General features: G+C 38.6%; 1 non-coding gene across 1 annotated transcript; it reads left to right on the top strand.

Annotated features, from left to right (window-relative positions):
- The first annotated feature begins 15440 nt into the window (after positions 1-15440).
- On the top strand, positions 15441-15548 carry LOC112768390 (small nucleolar RNA R71). The gene has a single exon (XR_003185826.1). It is a non-coding gene; the product is annotated as a small nucleolar RNA R71 (small nucleolar RNA).
- Positions 15549-18436: the final 2888 nt, after the last annotated feature.

Below are 18436 nucleotides of genomic sequence, written 5' to 3' on the forward strand. Positions count from 1 at the left end.
ACTAAATCATGAGGTTTAAGCTAAATTTAATTGATATTTAAATGATTTATAAAGCTTGTGAATTTGGTGATACTTTGATTGGTTGTTTTGATTACTTGTAGGTGAAGAAAAGAAGAAAACAAGAAAGCGTGGCCTAAGAAGCATGGCCCAAGGAAAAGAAGAGTGTGGCAAAGGAAATTAGGAAGCATGGCACATGGAAGGAGGAAGCACAACGCTCTCTTCAAGAGCGGAACACTCTTTAAAGGAGCACAACAATGAACCAAGGAAGCAAGACTTGGGTGCTACGCTCTCAAGGAGAGCAGAGCACAGTTTTGAACCAAGAAAGAAAGGGGAGAAGAATGATGCTCCGCTCTTGCCAAGAGCATTATCGGGCTCCATCCAAAACAATTACAAAGGAAAATGTTTGCCAATGCTTGCCACAAGGTTCGAACTCATAAGCAAGGGGGAGTGGGGGAGCGCTACTCACAAAAGAAAATGAGCCACACTTGGCCAAATTGCATTCATAAGGATTCGAACCAAGGGTAGTCATGAAGAGTGGAGAGAAGGCGCTACAAGAAACCAAGGAAATTTGTACCAAAATGCTCCCACCATGTTTCGAACTTGGGACCTCACCCAAGCAAAAGGAGTGCTACGCTCTTGCCAAGAGCAGAGCACTACTCTCCTCATGCCTTGCACAAGTTTGACACGGCCAGGGAGGCATGACACGCACAACTCGACATGGCCAGGAGGAAGTGATGCGCACAAGACACACCAAGGCAGCATGATGTTGCGCTCTCCACAAGAGCGGAGCGCTATCCTGATTGCTACCCAACCTTGGCTCGCAACAAAGAGCTCCAAGACAAGGCAATGCTCCGCTCCTGACAAGAGCAGAGCACTCCACTGGGAGCAAACACTCTTGGGCTAAAATTGGACCAAAATTCAATTTAAATTCAATTCTTCACCAAATTAAAAAGCCCACCCAAATTCTAAAATCCAAGAATAGAAAGTGTATAAATAAAAGTTAGTTTGATTTAGTGAGGACCCTTTTTGCTTCTTTGAGAATTTTTATTTTGTAATTTTTAGAGTTTTTACTTTGAATTGGGATCTTGGAGAATTGGGAAGGAGAATTGATCTCTCTTCTTCCTTGTTCTTGCTTGAGCACTCTTTACTTCTTTCCTTAGATCTTGGGTGAAGAATTGAAGAAATTCTGTTTCAATCTCACCTTGAAATCTCTTGTTAATCTTTCTGCATAATTTTAGAAATTTTGATTTACATTTCCATATTCTGTTTACTACTTTCATTCTTCTCTTTTCTTCTGCAATTTACTTTTCCATTTCTTTTGCAATTGTTCTTGTTGGATCAAGGAAGGATTTGAGATCAAGACTTATTTTCTAGTCTCTTCCACTCCTGAGATCTCCAACTTTATTTCAGTTACTGCAATTGAGTTGCATTTTATTTTCTGTTTGGTTTTCAAAGTAATTTTCCTTTCTTGTTCAAATCTGTTGCATCTCAATTTAATTTCTACTTCTCTGTCAATTGTCATTTACTTCTGCTTGTTTAATTTCTGCAATCCCAGCCCCCTGAACCCGTTTACAATTTAGGCAATTTATATTCCTTGCACTTTAAGATTCAGTCATTTACATTTCTTACAATCTAAGCTTCTGCATTTTAATTTACTTATTCTTTAAGATTCAGCACTTTTACTTTGTATTCTCTTTAATTTACTGCAATTCTTCCCTCTTCCTTTACATTTCATGCAATTTAGCTTCTGTCAATTACAAACCACTCAAACTAACACTTGATTCGCTTGACTAAATCAACCACTAAACTAAAATTGCTCAATCCTTCAATCCCTGTGGGATCGACCTCACTCATGTGAGTTATTATTACTTGATGCGACCCGGTACACTTGCCGGTTAGATTTGTGTGCTTGGGATTCATTTTCCAAAAATACACCATCACCTGGCGCTTTCGCGCCACCTTTCCATTCTTCCATCTGCGCGGACGCACACTGTGCGTGCAAGTGTGGATTTGAATTTCCTAATACCCCTCGTCCCCAACATATCTCCCCCTTCGTCTTCCTCAACTCACCTCCATAACCACCAGCTCTGCAACCGTCCACCGCCGCGCCGGCCACACTACCGCCGTCGCCACCATCCTCTCCATCTCCTCCTCTCTCTTCTTCTCTCGCTCTTTCTCTCTCCCTCGCCCTCTCATTCTCATTTCTCTCACCACCCCCTCTCTCTGCCTCTGTCTGCCGCGACCACTGCAACCGCCTGCACCGCCGTGAGCCGCCGCTACTGGCAGCACCACTTTGCTGCCCCTTCCTTCCATTCCTCTATTTCTATTCTACTCTACACCTCATTCCAGGTCATCCACTTTCCCCTGCCCCATTGCTCTGTTTCTCTACTGCTTTCATTAATTTTGATATGCTTAGAGTAGATTAGTTAGTTGATCAGTCCTGCATGATAGGCTAGATAGAAATAAATACGGTTAGGTAGTTAGGATGTGGTTAGATGATTCTAGGCCTGATAAATGCTCTGTTTGTGTTTATTTGTTTGAATGTTGCTTGCTTGTTTGATGAGTGGTGTTAGTGTATTTACTACTGTGTTGCTTCTAGTTCATACACCCTGATCTCACCTGCTGTCCTGCTGCATTATATCTATGAAATTAAGTTGTTGATGCTTGTGTACATATGAAATTCTTGCCTTATCATGTTTAATGCAAATTCTGGTTTCACCTACTTGTATTCTACTGCTTTTTGCTATCCGGGAACATGCAAATTACTGCTAGAATGCTGCCCGAATCTCTGGAAATTTATGTTCTTCAACTAGTTACTTTGGATTGAACTTGGCACTTTTCAAATTGATGACTCGATTGAGTTCACCAAGTTCAACCCCTAAGTAACTTGGGTTGGCATTTCCATATCTTTACTTTGTTCCCCGCGATATGCATCTATTTGAACCTTTATGAGCTCTCACTTGTCAAGTTAAATCAAATGCCTTTTTGACTTATATTAGGCTCTAATTTGACTTCAACTTGCATTTTTCTTGAAGATGGTTCATTCATTTGCAATACTTGGTCTATTCCACTAATGCAACATTTTTTTACCTCAATATTGTTTTCCAACTTGCTTTTGGTTACATTAGTGTGCAATCCACACTTTCTAACCAATTATTACATTATCAATGACCGCGACATTGATTGATGACTTACTTTCAATTAATTGCTTCTTTTGCAATCTCATATTTCATCATCAATGATTGCATCTCCCTCATGTTTGTGAGTATGCTTGTTATCCATACTTGTGATTCATTGTGATTAAGCAAATGACCATCATACCCCTAACTTTTGAACCAGTTTTTCTAACTTTTAACTTGCCTAATATGCTGATTTTCCTTTTTAATTTTCAACTAACTCTTTAACCATTCTTTTTTGGTATGATGCTCATTAAGCTTAATGAACAAGCATCGTGCTTATATTGCTTGAATTCTTGGTTTATGGCTTTTGTGTGATGCTAACTCCAAGTTTTCTTCGTTTTGACTCACTTCATGTTAATATGCCATTCCTTGCTTTCCATTCCCCTATTTGACTAGTTGTTTATATCATGCCATATTTGCCTTCAGGATAGCCGATAGAGGAAAAGCAAAGGCTACTACCTCAAGAAAGAGGAAGAAATCTCAAGCCTCCACCCTCTCTCCTTATGCCAACTATGCAAAGAACCCACTTAATGAAGTTGATAAACAGAATCAGCTGCTACCACCCACTGATACGTACACATTTCCCAATCTATACTATGAGCTGCGCTTCCCTACCTATCAGAAGACAAAGCTAAACATTGAGAAGAAATTGGCCTTTCCCAACGACCTGAGGTGCTCCATTAATACCCGCATTCAGGGATTGGGCTTAGGGTTTGTTGATATGGATTTGGAAAGAATAAACACTTCATGGGTCAAGGAGTTTTACTGCAACCTCTTCCGCACGACTCTTGAGTCAGTCCACCTACGGGGCGGACAGGTCTTAGTGACTGAGGCTGTTATTGAGGGTGTTCTACATTTTCTACCCCGGACCGGTGACACATGTGCATACCAGCAGGAAGAGATAGCTATGAATGCTATGACCTTTGATTTTGAGGAGCTGAAGTACATTATTGCCACACCAGACGCCCCTTGAGTGATGGACTCTAACAACCAAAGGCCTAAGGGGATGTTATTTGCTTATTTGTCTAGAGAGGCTAGGACTTGGCAGCAGATATTCACCCACTATGTCCTTCCTACTACCCATTTTTCTGAGATTCCGATGGATATGCCTCTTCTGATTGGCTGTGTCATGGAGGGGAAGGAGGTATACTTCCCCCGGCTGATCAGGCAAGGCATGTGGCGAGCACACATCCATGGCCTTCTACCATTTCCCACATTGGTAACCAGCATGATTGAGTTAGCCAGTGCCCCATGGAGGGACGATGACGTGACACCACTACCCCTAGACAACGATGAGAAGGAGGTTACTATTCCGTGGGGTACGTGGGTGCACGAGAAGCCCCCATCCAGGCGCCGCTCTCGAGCAAGAGCAGCAATAGAGGTAGCTAGACCTTAATCTTCCACAACAGCAGCATGACCCTCTTCTTCAGCGGCAGCAGTAGCACCTTTACCACCACCAGCACCCGAGCCGACCTATCTTCTGGTTCAATGTCTGTTTCGATTCATCGAGCGCAGTGAGCGCCGTATTATGCGGCGCCTTGATAGAGTGGATCAGGCATTCGCAACACAGGGCGTTCAGCTTCCCCCTCTTCCCGACTCTTTCGCATCCGATGAGGAGGATCACGAGGCAGAGCACGCGGAGGAGCATGTTGAGGAGCCAACTCAGCAGGAGGCACCTCCGGAGACGCAGGCTACTCAGGAGACTCAGCAGTCTCCCGAGGAGCCAGTGCCCCAAACTGAGCACCACCCGGAGCCAGATGTGACTATTGACCCTCACCATGAGCCCGATCACTAGCATCAAGGATGATGCTTCATCTTAAGTGTGGGGAGGTCACCGTCGTTGCCGTCGGTGGATTTGGTGAACATTTTCGGACATTATCATTTAGTTCATCTTATTTTGCTTTATTTTGCACTATTTTGGGATTATTGTATATATTTGCTATTGTGGATACTTTTATTTTGGTTGTTGCACACTTTTATTGTATATATCGTATTTTAGCCTTGTGGTTGCGATTTGAAAAATGTTTTGAATTGTTGAAAACTTAGTGAAACCCTTTGTGCATAAAAGAAGTTGTTTTGATTAGAAAATAGGGTAAACTAAGGAATTTTAGAATTTTTTAATCACAGCATTGCATTTAGGATAGGCTTAGTCAAAATGATAGAATTTCCAAAAGAATTTATCTATAGAGCACCACCCCAATTGATTGGAAAATTTTTTGTGGAACTTGCTTGAATTCATACTTTTGTGGATTCTGTTTTTGAGCTAAGAACACAAGCTTGTGAGTTTTGAGCCTAATTGTGTGATTACATCTTATAACCACTTATTTTCCTTCTTGTGTGAAATTGTTCTCTTCCTATGATTGTGATCCTTGGTTTGTTTAATTCTATATGTCCCATTATTCCTTGTATTCATGCATTTATATGATTGAGGCCATTGTTTCATTTAGCTCACTTACCCAAATAGCCTTACCTTTTACCCTCCATTGTTAGCCAACTTTGAGCCTACGCTTAACCCAATTGTTCTTTATTTTAGCACATTACAAGCCTAAAGCGGAAAACAATAAAAGTTCCTTGTTTGGATCTTTGACTAGCTTAGGCTAGTGAGAGTGTTTTATATTCAAGTTTGGGGAGATTGGGAACATTGGTTGGGATAAAAGGGTGTTTTGTATTTATATATTTGGGAATTGGGTGCATACTCATGTATTGATTAAATGTATAGACCTTATGCATTGATGTTCTTGCATGTAGCTTGAAAAAAATGAGAAAAAAAACAAAGGAGAAAGAAAAAAAATAAACGTGAAAAAGAAAAGAAAAGAATAATAGAAAAAGAAAGAATAAAAGAAAAAAAATAATAAAAAGGGGACAAAATGCCCCAAAGTAAAGTCTAATAAGAGTCAATGCATAAGTGTTGTGAAAATAAAAAGAAAATGCATGAGTATGTGAAAAGTGAAGGATGGGTAGCTAGGTTAGTACTCAATTGTATAGGTCATTACATAGGTTAGGTGGGGAAAGTTTAAGCTCGTCAAAGATTTAAATTCTAGTCCACTTATCCATATATGATCCTACCTTGACCCTAGCCCCATTACAACCTTATGGAAAAGACCTCATGATATTTGTATGCATGCATTGAATGATTGTTGATTGTTAGATGAAGAACAAATTTTGGAAAGCATGATTAGGGGAGAATTGAGTGAATCGACCCCTAAACACTTGAGTGAATAAAGCGGATACAAATCCGGTGAGGGTTCGATTGCTCAATTATATGTATTCACCACTCTCATCTATATTCTTGGAAGTTTGTGAACCTTCTTGATAATTCAATGCAATTGTGGGGTGGATTTGATTTCCATTGCTTTAGCCCTATGCTTATGAATGTTTCCTTGGAAGTTGAGTTATTTTGGCCAAGCATATGCATTCATATAGTTAGTTACAATTAGATAGTTTGCATTTAGATAGTTTAATTACATTGAATAAATGTTATACCCTTTGTTCAAGCATGAGGACATGCTTGGTTTAAGTGTGGGGAGGTTGATAAACCCCATTTGTAGGGTTTATCTTGTGTTGAATTTAGAGCACTTTGATAACCTTTCCTCACATTTATTCAATGAGATAGCATAATTTTGTGATTGTCTCTGTATTTGTGCTTAGATGTGAAAATATGCTTTTTAGACCTTTAATTTGATAGTTTTAATCTTCTTTTGATTCCACTAGATGCCTTGATGTGTTTGCTAGTGATTTCAGATTGAAAAGGGCTAGGAAAGGATCAAAGGAGTGAAAGGAAAGCATACAAAGTGGAGAAATCATGAAAGCCAAAAATTTGGAAAAAGCCCATGGACACGCGCGCGCACTATGCGCCTACGCACAGATTGCGAAACGCTCCATGGACGTGTACGCACAATGTACGCGTACGCACCGAAGGTCGCACGTGATTTTTAAAGAAGAACTCGTGCCTGGCAATTTTGGAGGGTTTCTGGCCCCATTTGGAGATGAGTTTTTGGTGGGAAAAGGCTAAATAGACCATGTAATGAAGGGGAAGGCATCATCACTTCACACAACACACATGAGGATTAGTTTTAGTTAGTTTTAGAGAGAGAAGCTCTCACTTCTCTCTAGGATTAGGATTAGGATTAGGTTTAGGTCAATAATCTTAGATCTAGGTTTTATTTTCATGGTTTCATCTACTTCTACTCTTCAATTCTTTGTTGTTACATTCATTATTCTTCTATTATTTGTTATAATTTCTTCTACTTTGTTTCTAGGCTTTGTTGTAGATCCACTTTTGTTCATTCTATTTTCTTTCAATTTCATTTGAGGTAATTCATGATAATTGTGTTTCTTTTGATTATTTTTATTAATTCCTTGCAATAATTGTTGTTAGATTTCATTGTTGTTGCCAGTTTACTTTGCTTTCCTTTTATGCCTTCCAAGTGTTTGATAAAATGTTTGGTTGGATTTTAGTATAGATTTTATTCCTCTTGGCCTAGGTAGAGTAATTAGTAATGCTTGAGTTATCTAATTCCTTTGTTGATTGAAGATTGAAAGTTGCTAATTGATTTGGATACCACTAAAGCTAGTCTTTCCCTTGGGAGTTGGCTAGGACTTGTGGAGTCAAGTTAATTCATCCACTTGACTTTCCTCCTTGGTTAGAGGTTAACTAAGTGGTAGCAATGGACAATTTGTTGTCACAATTGAGGAGGATAACTAGGATAGGACTTCTAGTTCTCATATCTTGCCAAGAGCTTTGTTAGTTGTTAGTTTATTTCCTTTGCCATTTATATTTCTTGTCTAAAATCTCAAAAACCACAAACATACCTCATAACCAATAACAAGACACTTTGTTGCAATTCATAGGGAGAACGACCCGCGGTTTAAATACTTCGGTTTATAGATTTTAGGGGTTTGTACTTCTGACAAACAAATTTTTGTATGAAAGGATTATTGATTGGTTTAGAAACTATACTTGCAACGAGATTCTATTTGTGAATTCTATACCGTCAAAAAATCCGTTCATCACGTTCTAACCCAGGGAATTATGGCGGTTTTTAAAAAACCGCCGTAATAACCAGAATGGCACCAAGAATTACGTCACTTTACAAAACCATCATTCTTGGTAATAATGGCAGTTCAAACCGCCGTAAATACAAAAAAAAACCGCCATTTTTATCAGAATTTTTTGTAGGGAATAAAAGGTTGGTGAGAAATCAATATAGGAAAACAGTTAAGGTCTCGGAGATGTTTATCTTTCCAGATTAAAACTTCTTACTAACTATTTTAACAATAAATGATTCATTCTATGGCAAACCCAAATTTCTTAGCAATTTAATCTCCTCTGATCTTCATCAAACGCCATGGTTAGTGTCATTCAATTCGAATTGGAGGATGAAGTTCAGAAAACTAGTTTATACCACAAAGGCCCTAATCACTCTAGATCCCAACTGAACAGATGTTCTCATGTCCCTAACAAGTTATGGATTAGCATTCTAGGAGGTGTGTTCTCAAGCTGTAGTTTAAGCGACCTTGGTCAGAGTATCACATGAACTCATGTAGAAAAAGGGGTCATACTTCCGTTCCACCCAGTTTCATTAGATTAAGAATGAGACACACCTTAGACTTGAATCAAACATACATTAAAATAGAAAAGTAGTAATATTATTCCCCGGAAATAAACAAAGCTCCTAACCTTAACCAAGAGGCGTAGTTGCTCATAACTTTACCAAGAAAATAGGTTTCTGGAAAGATGCGGAGGAAGAAGATCTAATGTTTTTGAACCTAAGTGATCTCCTCCTTAAATACTAACCTAATAATAAATGCTAAACCTAAAAGATATTATTTTAAATTAAAAATTACAAAGATAAAATACGATAAGCCTAAGAAGTTCTAAAATCCACTTGGAGGCCCAATAAGTGAGTGAATCGAGCTACTTGCTGGTGTTTAATGCTAGGATTGGGTGTTAAACACCAGAGAAGGGGAGTGCGTTTTAGTCCGTTGCCCCCTGGCTGGTGTTGAACGCCAGTTTGGGCGTTCAGTGCTAAGGGGGGAGCTGACAGCATTTTTCATCCTTACTCTAGGCTTCTCCAAACTGCTTCGAATTTCACCAAAAACTATAAAAACACAAGAAAAACTCAAAGTAACATCCAAAGGTCAATTTTGCACAAAAACATAATAAAACCTAATAAAATCTAACTAAAAACAGCATAAAACAACTAGAAAAAGGGTATAAGATGCTCACGCATCACAACACCAAACTTAAACTGTTGCTTGTCCACAAGCAACGAAAAACAATATAGGACCAAGGAAGAGAAAACATAGAAGATTAGATTTGTCAATCAAGCTCAGGTCTAATTACTGAACAGAGCTATTAACAATCTATTTCTAAATAGCTTTGGCATCTCACTATCCTTTGAAGCTCAGAAATATTGGTGTCCCTTAGAACTAGAACTCGGATGATATTATTGATTCTCTTCTTTAGGTTCTTGTTGATTCTTAAACACAGTTTTTAAATCTTTTGGTGTTTTGCACCTTTAAGCCTAGCCGTGACTCTAAGTGTTTTGTTTTCAAGCTTAATGGTATGTGAAATTGTTACACAGGTTGTGAATTATTGTTCGAAATTGATTCCCTAGCGATGGCACCAAAAACGGATGCATAGAACCATGGTCTAAACGTATCTTCACAACTTCGCATAACTAACCAGCAAGTGCACTGGGTCATCCAAGTAATACCTTACGTGAGTAAGGGTCGAATCCCACGGAGATTGTTGGTATGAAGCAAGCTATGGTCACCTTGTAAATCTCAGTCAGGCGGATATAAAATAGTTATGTAATTTTCGAAATTTAGTAATAAAAGAAAGATAGAAATACTTATGTAAATCATTGGTGAGAATTTCAGATAAGCGTATGGAGATGCATTCATTCCTCTGAACCTCCGCTTTCCTACTGTCTTCATCCAATCAGTCTTACTCCTTTCTATGGCTGGCTTTATGTAAGGATGTCACCGGTGCCAATGGCTACTTTCAATCCTCTCAGGAAAATGGTCCAAATGCTCTGTCACAGCACGGCTAATCATCTGGAGGCATCACCCTTGTCGTTGGTTGCATCCTATTCCTCTCTGTAAAAATGGTCCAATGCGCTGTCACTGCATGGCTAATCATCTTGGAGGTTCTCAATCATACTGGAATAGAATTTACTATCCTTTTGCGTCTGTCACTACGCCCAGCACTCGCGAGTTTGGAGTTCGTCACAGTCATTCAATCCCAGAGTCCTACTCGGAATACCACGGACAAGGTTTAGACTTTCCGGACTCTCATGAATGCCGCCATCAATCTAGCTTATACCACGAAGATTCTGATTAAGAGATCTAAGGGATACTCATTCTGATTAAAAGTTCTATTTATAATAAACTAGCTACTAGGGTTTACAGAAGTAAGTAATTGATGCATAAATCCACTTCCGGGGCCCACTTGGTGTGTGCTTGGGCTGAGCTTGAAGTCTACACATGGAGAGGTCATTCTTGGAGTTGAACGCCAGCTTTTGTGCCATTTTGGGCATTGAACTCCACTTTGCAACTTGTTTCTGGCGTTGGACGCCAGAATTGGGCAGAGAGCTGGCGTTGAACGCCAGTTTGCATCGTCTAAACTTGGGAAAAGTATGGACTATTATATATTTATGGAAAGCCCGGGATGTCTACTTTCCAACGCAATTGGAAGCGCGCCATTTTGAGTTTTGTAGCTCCAGAAAATCCATTTTGAGTGCAGGGCGGTCAGAATCCAACAGCATCAGCAGTCCTTCTTCAACCTCTGAATCTGATTTTTGCTCAAGTCCCTCAATTTCAGCCAGAAAATACCTGAAATCACAGAAAAACACACAAACTCATAGTAAAGTCCAGAAATGTGAATTTAACATAAAAACTAATAAAAATATCCCTAAAAGTAACTAGATTCTACTAAAAACATACTAAAAACAATGCCAAAAAGCGTATAAATTATCCGCTCATCACAACACCAAACTTAAATTGTTGCTTGTCCCCAAGCAACTGAAAATCAAATAGGATAAAAAGAAGAGAATATACTATAAAAACCAAACTATCAATGAAACATAGCTCCAATCAGATGAGCGGGACTTGTAGCTTTTTGCCTCTTGAATAGTTTTGGCATCTCACTTTATCCATTGACGTTCAGAATGATTGGATTCTATAGGAACTCAGAGTTCAGATAGTGTTATTGATTCTCCTAGTTCAGCATGATGATTCTTGAACACAGCTTCTTTATGAGTCTTGGCCGTGGCCCTAAGCACTTTGTTTTCCAGTATTACCACCGGATACATAAATGCCACAAACACATAATTGGGTGAACCTTTTCAGATTGTGACTCAGCTTTGCTAAAGTCCCCAATTAGAGGTGTCCAGGGTTCTTAAGCACACTCTTTTTTTGCTTTGGACCTTGACTTTAACCGCTCAGTCTCAAGTTTTCACTTGACACCTTCACGCCACAAGCACATGGTTAGGGACAGCTTGGTTTAGCCGCTTAGACCAGGATTTTATTCCTTTAGGCACTCCTATCCACTGATGCTCAAAGCCTTGGGATCCTTTTTATTTGCCCTTGCCTTTTGGTTTTAAGGGTTATTGGCTTTTTGCTCTTGCCTCTTGGTTTTAAGAGCTTTTGGCTTTTTCTGCTTGCTTTTTCTTTTTCTTTCTATTTTTTTTCGCCTCTTTTTTTTTCTGCAAGCTTTGTTCTTTGCTGCTTTTTCTTGCTTCAAGAATCATTTTCATGATTTTTCAGATTATCAAATAACATGTCTCCTAGTCATCATTCTTTCAAGAGCCAACATATTTAACATTCTTAAACAACAACTTCAAAAGACATATGCACTGTTCAAGCATTCATTCAGAAAACAAGAAGCATTGTCACCACATCAATATAATTAAACTAAGTTCAAGGATAAATTCGAAACTCATGTACTTCTTGTTCTTTTGAATTAAAACATTTTTCATTTGAGAGAGGTGATGGATTCATAGGACATTCATAACTTTATGACAAAGTTACTAACTGCTAATGATCATGTAATGAAGACACAAACACAGATAAGCACTTAACATAGAAAACAAAAAACAGAGAATGTAAGAACAAGGAATGAGTCCACCTTAGTGATGGTGGCATTTCCTTCTTGAGGAACCAATGATGTCCTTGAGCTCTTCTATGTCTCTTCCTTGTCTTTGTTGCTCCTCCCTCATTGCTTTTTGATCTTCTCTTATTTCATGAAGGATGATGGAGTGCTCTTGATGTTCCACCCTTAGTTGTCCCATGTTAGAACTTAATTCTCCTAGGGAGGTGTTAATTTGCGCCCAATAGTTTTGTGGAGGAAAATGCATATGAGGCATCTCTGGGATCTCATGGTGATGAGCTTTCTGCGCCTCTTGAGTTTGAAAGGGACCTCAGGGATCACCTTCTTCTTGACCACAACATCATAGAAGTGGTCTTGATGAGCTTTGGAGATGAATCTTTCCATCTCCCATGACTCGGAGGTGGAAGCTTTTGTCTTCCCTTTCCCTTTTCTAGAGGATTCTACGGTCTTAGGTGCCATCAATGGTAATGGAAAAACAAAAAGCTTATGCTTTTACCACACCAAACTTAGAATATTGCTCGCCCTCGAGCAAGAAAAGAAAGAATTAGATGAAGAAGAAGAAAATATGGAGAAGAGGGGGGAGGTGTGTTTCGGCCAAGAAGGGAAAGAGAGGGTTGTGTTGTGTGAAAATGAAGAAGAATGGAAGGCTTTATATAGGGAAGGGAGGGGGTTAAGGTTCGGCCATATGGGTGGGTTTGGGTGGGAAATTGATTTTGAATTTTGAAGGTAGGTGGAGTTTATTGGGTAGGTTTATGGGGAAGAGTGGGTGATTGTGAGTGGTGAAGGGTTAATAGGGAAGAAGGATGGAGGTGATAGGTGAAGGGTGTTGGGGAAGAGTGTTTATTGGGAATAGAGGGTGATTGAGAAGAGAGAAGAGAGTGAGTGGAGGTAGGTGGGGATCCTGTGGGGTCCACAGATCCTGAGATGATCCTGTGGGGTCCACAGATCCTGAGGTGTTCAAGGATTTACAACCTTGCACCAAATTAGGCATGTAAAATGCCCTTGCACACAACTCTGGGCGTTCAGCGCCAGGTTGGTGCCCATTTTGGGCGTTCAACGCCCATTTGTTGCCTATTTCTGGCGTTGAACGCCAGAACCATGCTTGTTCTGGGCGTTCAGCGCCAGTTCCTCTCCAGGGTGCAATTCTGGCGTTCAGCGCCCAGATGCTGCCCATTTTGGGTGTTCAGCGCCCAGATACTGCCCATTTTGGGCGTTCAGCGCCAGAACCATGCTCTTTTCTGGCGTTGAACACCAGACAGGTGCTTCCTCCAGGGTGTGATTTTTCTTTCGCTATTTTTTTATTCTGTTTCTAAATTTTTCGTTTATTTTGTGACTCTACATGATCATGAACCTAAGAAAACATGAAAAGCAAAAATAAAATTAGATAAATAAACATTGGGTTGCCTCCCAACAAGTGCTTCTTTAATGTCAATAGCTTGACAGTGGGCTCTCATGGAGCCTCACAGATGTGCAGAGCTTTGTTGAGACCTCCCAACACTAAACTTAGAGTTTGGATATGGGGGTTTGACACCAAACTTAGAGTTTGGTTGTGGCCTTCCAACACCAAACTTAGAGTTTGACTGTGGGGGCTTTGGTTGACTCTGCTTTGAGAGAAGTTTTTTATGCTTCCTCTCCATGGATGCAGAGAGAGATCCTTGAGTTGTAAACACAAGGTTGTCCTCATTTAATTGAAGGATCAATTCTCCTCTGTCCACATCAATCACAGCTCTTGTTGTGGCTAGGAAAGGTCTTCCTAGGATGATGGATTCATCCTCTTCCTTTCCAGTATCCAGGACTATGAAATCAGCAGGGATGTAAAGGCCTTCAACCTTTACTAACACGTCCTCTACTTGTCCATAAGCCTATTTTCTTGAATTGTCTGCCATCTCTAATGAGATTTTAGCAGCTTGCACCCCATAGATTCCCAGTTTCTCTATTACAGAGAGGGGCATGAGGATTATCCCTGAACCCAGGTCACACAGAGCTTTAAAGATCATGGTGCCTTTGGTGCAAGGTATTAAGAACTTTCCAGGATCCTGTTTCTTCTGAGGCAATGTCAGTTGATCCAGATTATTTAGTTCATTGGTGAACAAGGGAGGTTCATCTTCCCAAGTTTCAATGCCAAATAATTTGGCATTCAACTTCATGATTGCACCAAGGAACTTGGCAGCTTGCTCTTCAGTAACATCCTCATTCTCTTCAGAAGAGGAGTACTTATCAGAGCTCATGAATGGAATAAAGAGGTTTAATGGAATCTCTATGGTCTCTAGATGAGCCTCAGAGTCCTTTGGTTCCTCAGAGGGAAGCTCCTTATTGATCACTGGATGTCCCAAGAGGTCTTCTTCCTTGGGATTTACGTCCTTCTCCTCTCTTGTGGGTTCGGCCATGGTAATTAATTCAATGGCCTTGTACTCTCCTTTTGGATTCTCTTCTGTATTGCTTGGGAGAGTACTAGGAGGGATTTCAGTGATCCTTTTACTCAGCTGGCCCACTTGTGCTTCCAAATTTCTAATGGAAGACATTGTTTCATTCATGAAACTCACAGTGGCCTTAGATAGATCAAAGACTAAATTTGCTAAGCTAGATGGATTCTGCTCAGAATTCTCTGTCTGTTGCTGAGTGGATGATGGAAAAGGCTTGCTATTGCTAAATCTGTTTCTTTTACCATTATTAAAGCCTTGTTGAGGCTTTTGATCCTTCCATGAGAGATTTGGGTGATTTCTCCATGATGGATTGTAGGTGTTTCCATATGGTTCACCCAAGTATTTTAACTCTGCTATTGCAGGGTTCTCAGGATCATAAGCTTCTTCCTCAGAAGATACCTCTTGAGTACTGTTGGATGCAGCTTGCATTCCATTCAGACTCTGAGAAATCATATTGACTTGCTGAGTCAATATTTTATTATGAGCCAATATGGCATTCAGAGTATCAATTTCAAGAACTCCCTTCTTCATAGGCGTCCCATTACTCACAGGATTCCTCTCAGAAGTGTACATAAACTGGTTATTAGCAACCATGTCAATGAGTTCTTGAGCTTCTGCAGGCATTTTCCTTAGGTGAATGGATCCACCTGCAGAAGTATCCAATGACATCTTTGATAGCTCAGATAAACCATCATAGAATATATCCAGGATGGTCCATTCTGAAAGCATGTTAGAAGGACACTTTTTGGTCAGCTGTTTGTATCTTTCCCAAGCTTCATAGAGGGATTCACCTTCTTTCTGTCTGAAGGTTTGAACATCCACTCTAAGCTTGCTCAGCTTTTGAGGAGGAAAGAACTTGGCTAAGAAAGTCGTGACCAGCTTATCCCAAGAGTTCAGGCTATCTCTGGGTTGAGAGTCCAACCACACTCTAGCTCTGTCTCTTATAGCAAAAGGGAAAAGTATGAGCCTGTAGACTTCAGGATCTACTCCATTAGTCTTAACAGTATCACATATCTGCAAGAATTCAGTTAAGAACTGAAAAGGATCTTCAGATGGAAGTCCATGAAACTTGCAGTTCTGCTGCATCAGAGAAACTAGCTGAGGTTTCAGCTCAAAGTTGTTTGCTCCAATGGCAGGAATGGAGATGCTTCTTCCATGTAAATTGGAATTAGGTGCAGTAAAGTCACCAAGCATTCTCCTTGCATTATTGTTGTTGGGTTCGGCTGCCATCTCCTTTACTTGTTCGAAATTTTCAATAAGGTTGTCTCTGGATTGTTGTAATTTAGCTTCTCTTAGTTTCCTCTTCAGAGTCCTTTCAGGTTCTGGATCAGCTTCAATAAGAATGCCTTTTTCCTTGTTCCTGTTCATAAGAAAGAGAAGAGAACAAGAAAAGAAGAGGAATCCTCTATGTCACAGTATAGAGATTCCTTTGTGTGAGCAAAGAATGTAATGTAAATAAGGGGAGAATGGAGAATCCAAACACAAAGGTGAGGATTGGAGCAGTGATGTGAGATGAAGAGAAGTTAGTAGATGAATAAATAATTAGAATGAGCTGAGAGAGGGGGAGAATTTTCGAAAATTATTTTTGAAAAAGAGTTAGTGATTTTCGAAAATAGTTTTTTTGAAAAAGGATAGTAATTTTTCGAAAATTACAATCATAAATTAAATAATTAGTTAATTAAAAAGAAATTTTGAAAAAGAGGGAAGATATTTTCGAAAATTAGAGAGAGAGAGTTAGTTAGGTAGTTTTGAAAAGGATAAGAAATAAACAAAAAGTTAGTTAGTTAGTTGAAACAAATTTTGAAAAGATAAGAAGTTAGGAAGTTAGAAAAGATATTTTGAAATCAAATTTTTGAAAGAGATATGATTTTGAAAAAGATAAGATAGAAAGATATTTTTGAAAAGATATGATTGAAATTAGTTTTGAAAAAAAATTTGATTTTTGAAATCACAATTAATGACTTGATTCACAAGAAATCACAAGATATGATTCTAGAACTTAAAGTTTGAATCTTTCTTAACAAGTAAGTAACAAACTAGAAATTTTTGAATCAAAACATTAATTGTTATTGTTATTTTCGAAAATTTGATATAAAAATAAGAAAAAGATTTTTGAAAAATATTTTTTAAAAATTTTCGAAAATAACTAAGAAAAATGAAAAAGATTTGATTTTTTTTTTAAAAAAAGATTTTGAAAAAGATAAGATTTTTAAATTAAAAATTTGATTTGACTCATGAAAACAACTAGATTTTAAAAATTTTTGAAAAATTCAAATCTAATTTTCGAAATTTTAAGAGAGAAAAAGGGAAAGATGTTTTTTTTTTTATTTTTTTGAATTTTTATGATGAGAGAGAAAAACACTAAAAATGCTCAATGCATGGAAATTTTTGGATCAAAACAATGAATGCATGCAAGAATGCTATGAATGTCAAGATGAACACCAAGAACACTTTGAATGTTATGATGAACATCAAGACTTATTTTTGAAAATTTTTATATGCAAAGAAAACATGCAAGACACCAAACTTAGAAATCTTTCATGTTTAGAGTCTATGGATGCAAAACAAGAAAACATCAAGATCAAACAAGAAGACTTACCAAGAACAACTTGAAGACCATGAAGAACACTATGAATGCATGAATTTTCGAAAAATGCAAAATGAATATGCAATTGACACCAAACTTTCAACTTGACTCAAGACTCAAACAAGAAACATGAAATATTTTTTATTTTTATGATTTTATGAATTTTTTTGTATTTTCTTTTAATTTTTTCGAAAATCATTTTGAAAAAGAAAAATAAGGATTCCAAAATTTTTAATATGAATTCCAGGAATCTTATGCTCTTTAGACTAAAGCTCCAATCAAAGGGTCAGGCATGGCCTAATAGCCAGCCAAGCTTTAGTATGTAAATTACATCCATTGAGGTGATTAGTTGAAGACCAATCCCAAAGCAGTTTGGGTATGGCTTTACAGCCAGATAGGATTCAACATGTTTCATGAAACACTAGAATTCATTCTTAAAAACTCTGAAGAAAAAATAATATTTTTGATAACATATTTTTTTTTAAATTTTTTCGAAAACAAAGGAGAAATTTTCGAAAGATTTTTTGAAAAAATTTTGAAAACAAAACAAAAAGAAAATTACCTAATCTGAGCAACAAGATGAATCGTCAGTTGTCCAAACTCAAACAATCCCCGGCAACGGCGCCAAAAACTTGGTATGCGAAATTGTTACTCAGGTTGTGAATTATTCTTCGAAATTGATTCCCTGGCAATGGCACCAAAAATGGATGCACAGAACCATGGTCTAAACATATCTTTACAACTTCGCATAACTAACCAGCAAGTGCACTGGGTCGTCCAAGTAATACCTTACGTGAGTAAGGGTCGAATCCCACAGAGATTGTTGGTATGAAGCAAGCTATGGTCACCTTGTAAATCTCAGTCAGGCGGATATAAAATAGTTATGTAGTTTTCGAAATTTAGTAATAAAAGAAGGATAGAAATACTTATGTAAATCATTGGTGAGAATTTCAGATAAGCGTATGGAGATGCATTCATTTCTCTGAACCTCCGCTTTCCTGCTGTCTTCATCCAATCAGTCTTACTCCTTTCTATGGCTAGCTTTATGTAAGGATGTCACCGGTGCCAATGGCTACTTTCAATCCTCTCGGGAAAATGGTCCAAATACTCTGTCACAGCACGGCTAATCGTC

This window comes from Arachis hypogaea, chromosome 17, assembly GCF_003086295.3.
Source record: "Arachis hypogaea cultivar Tifrunner chromosome 17, arahy.Tifrunner.gnm2.J5K5, whole genome shotgun sequence".
NCBI classification, from domain to species: domain Eukaryota; kingdom Viridiplantae; phylum Streptophyta; class Magnoliopsida; order Fabales; family Fabaceae; genus Arachis; species Arachis hypogaea.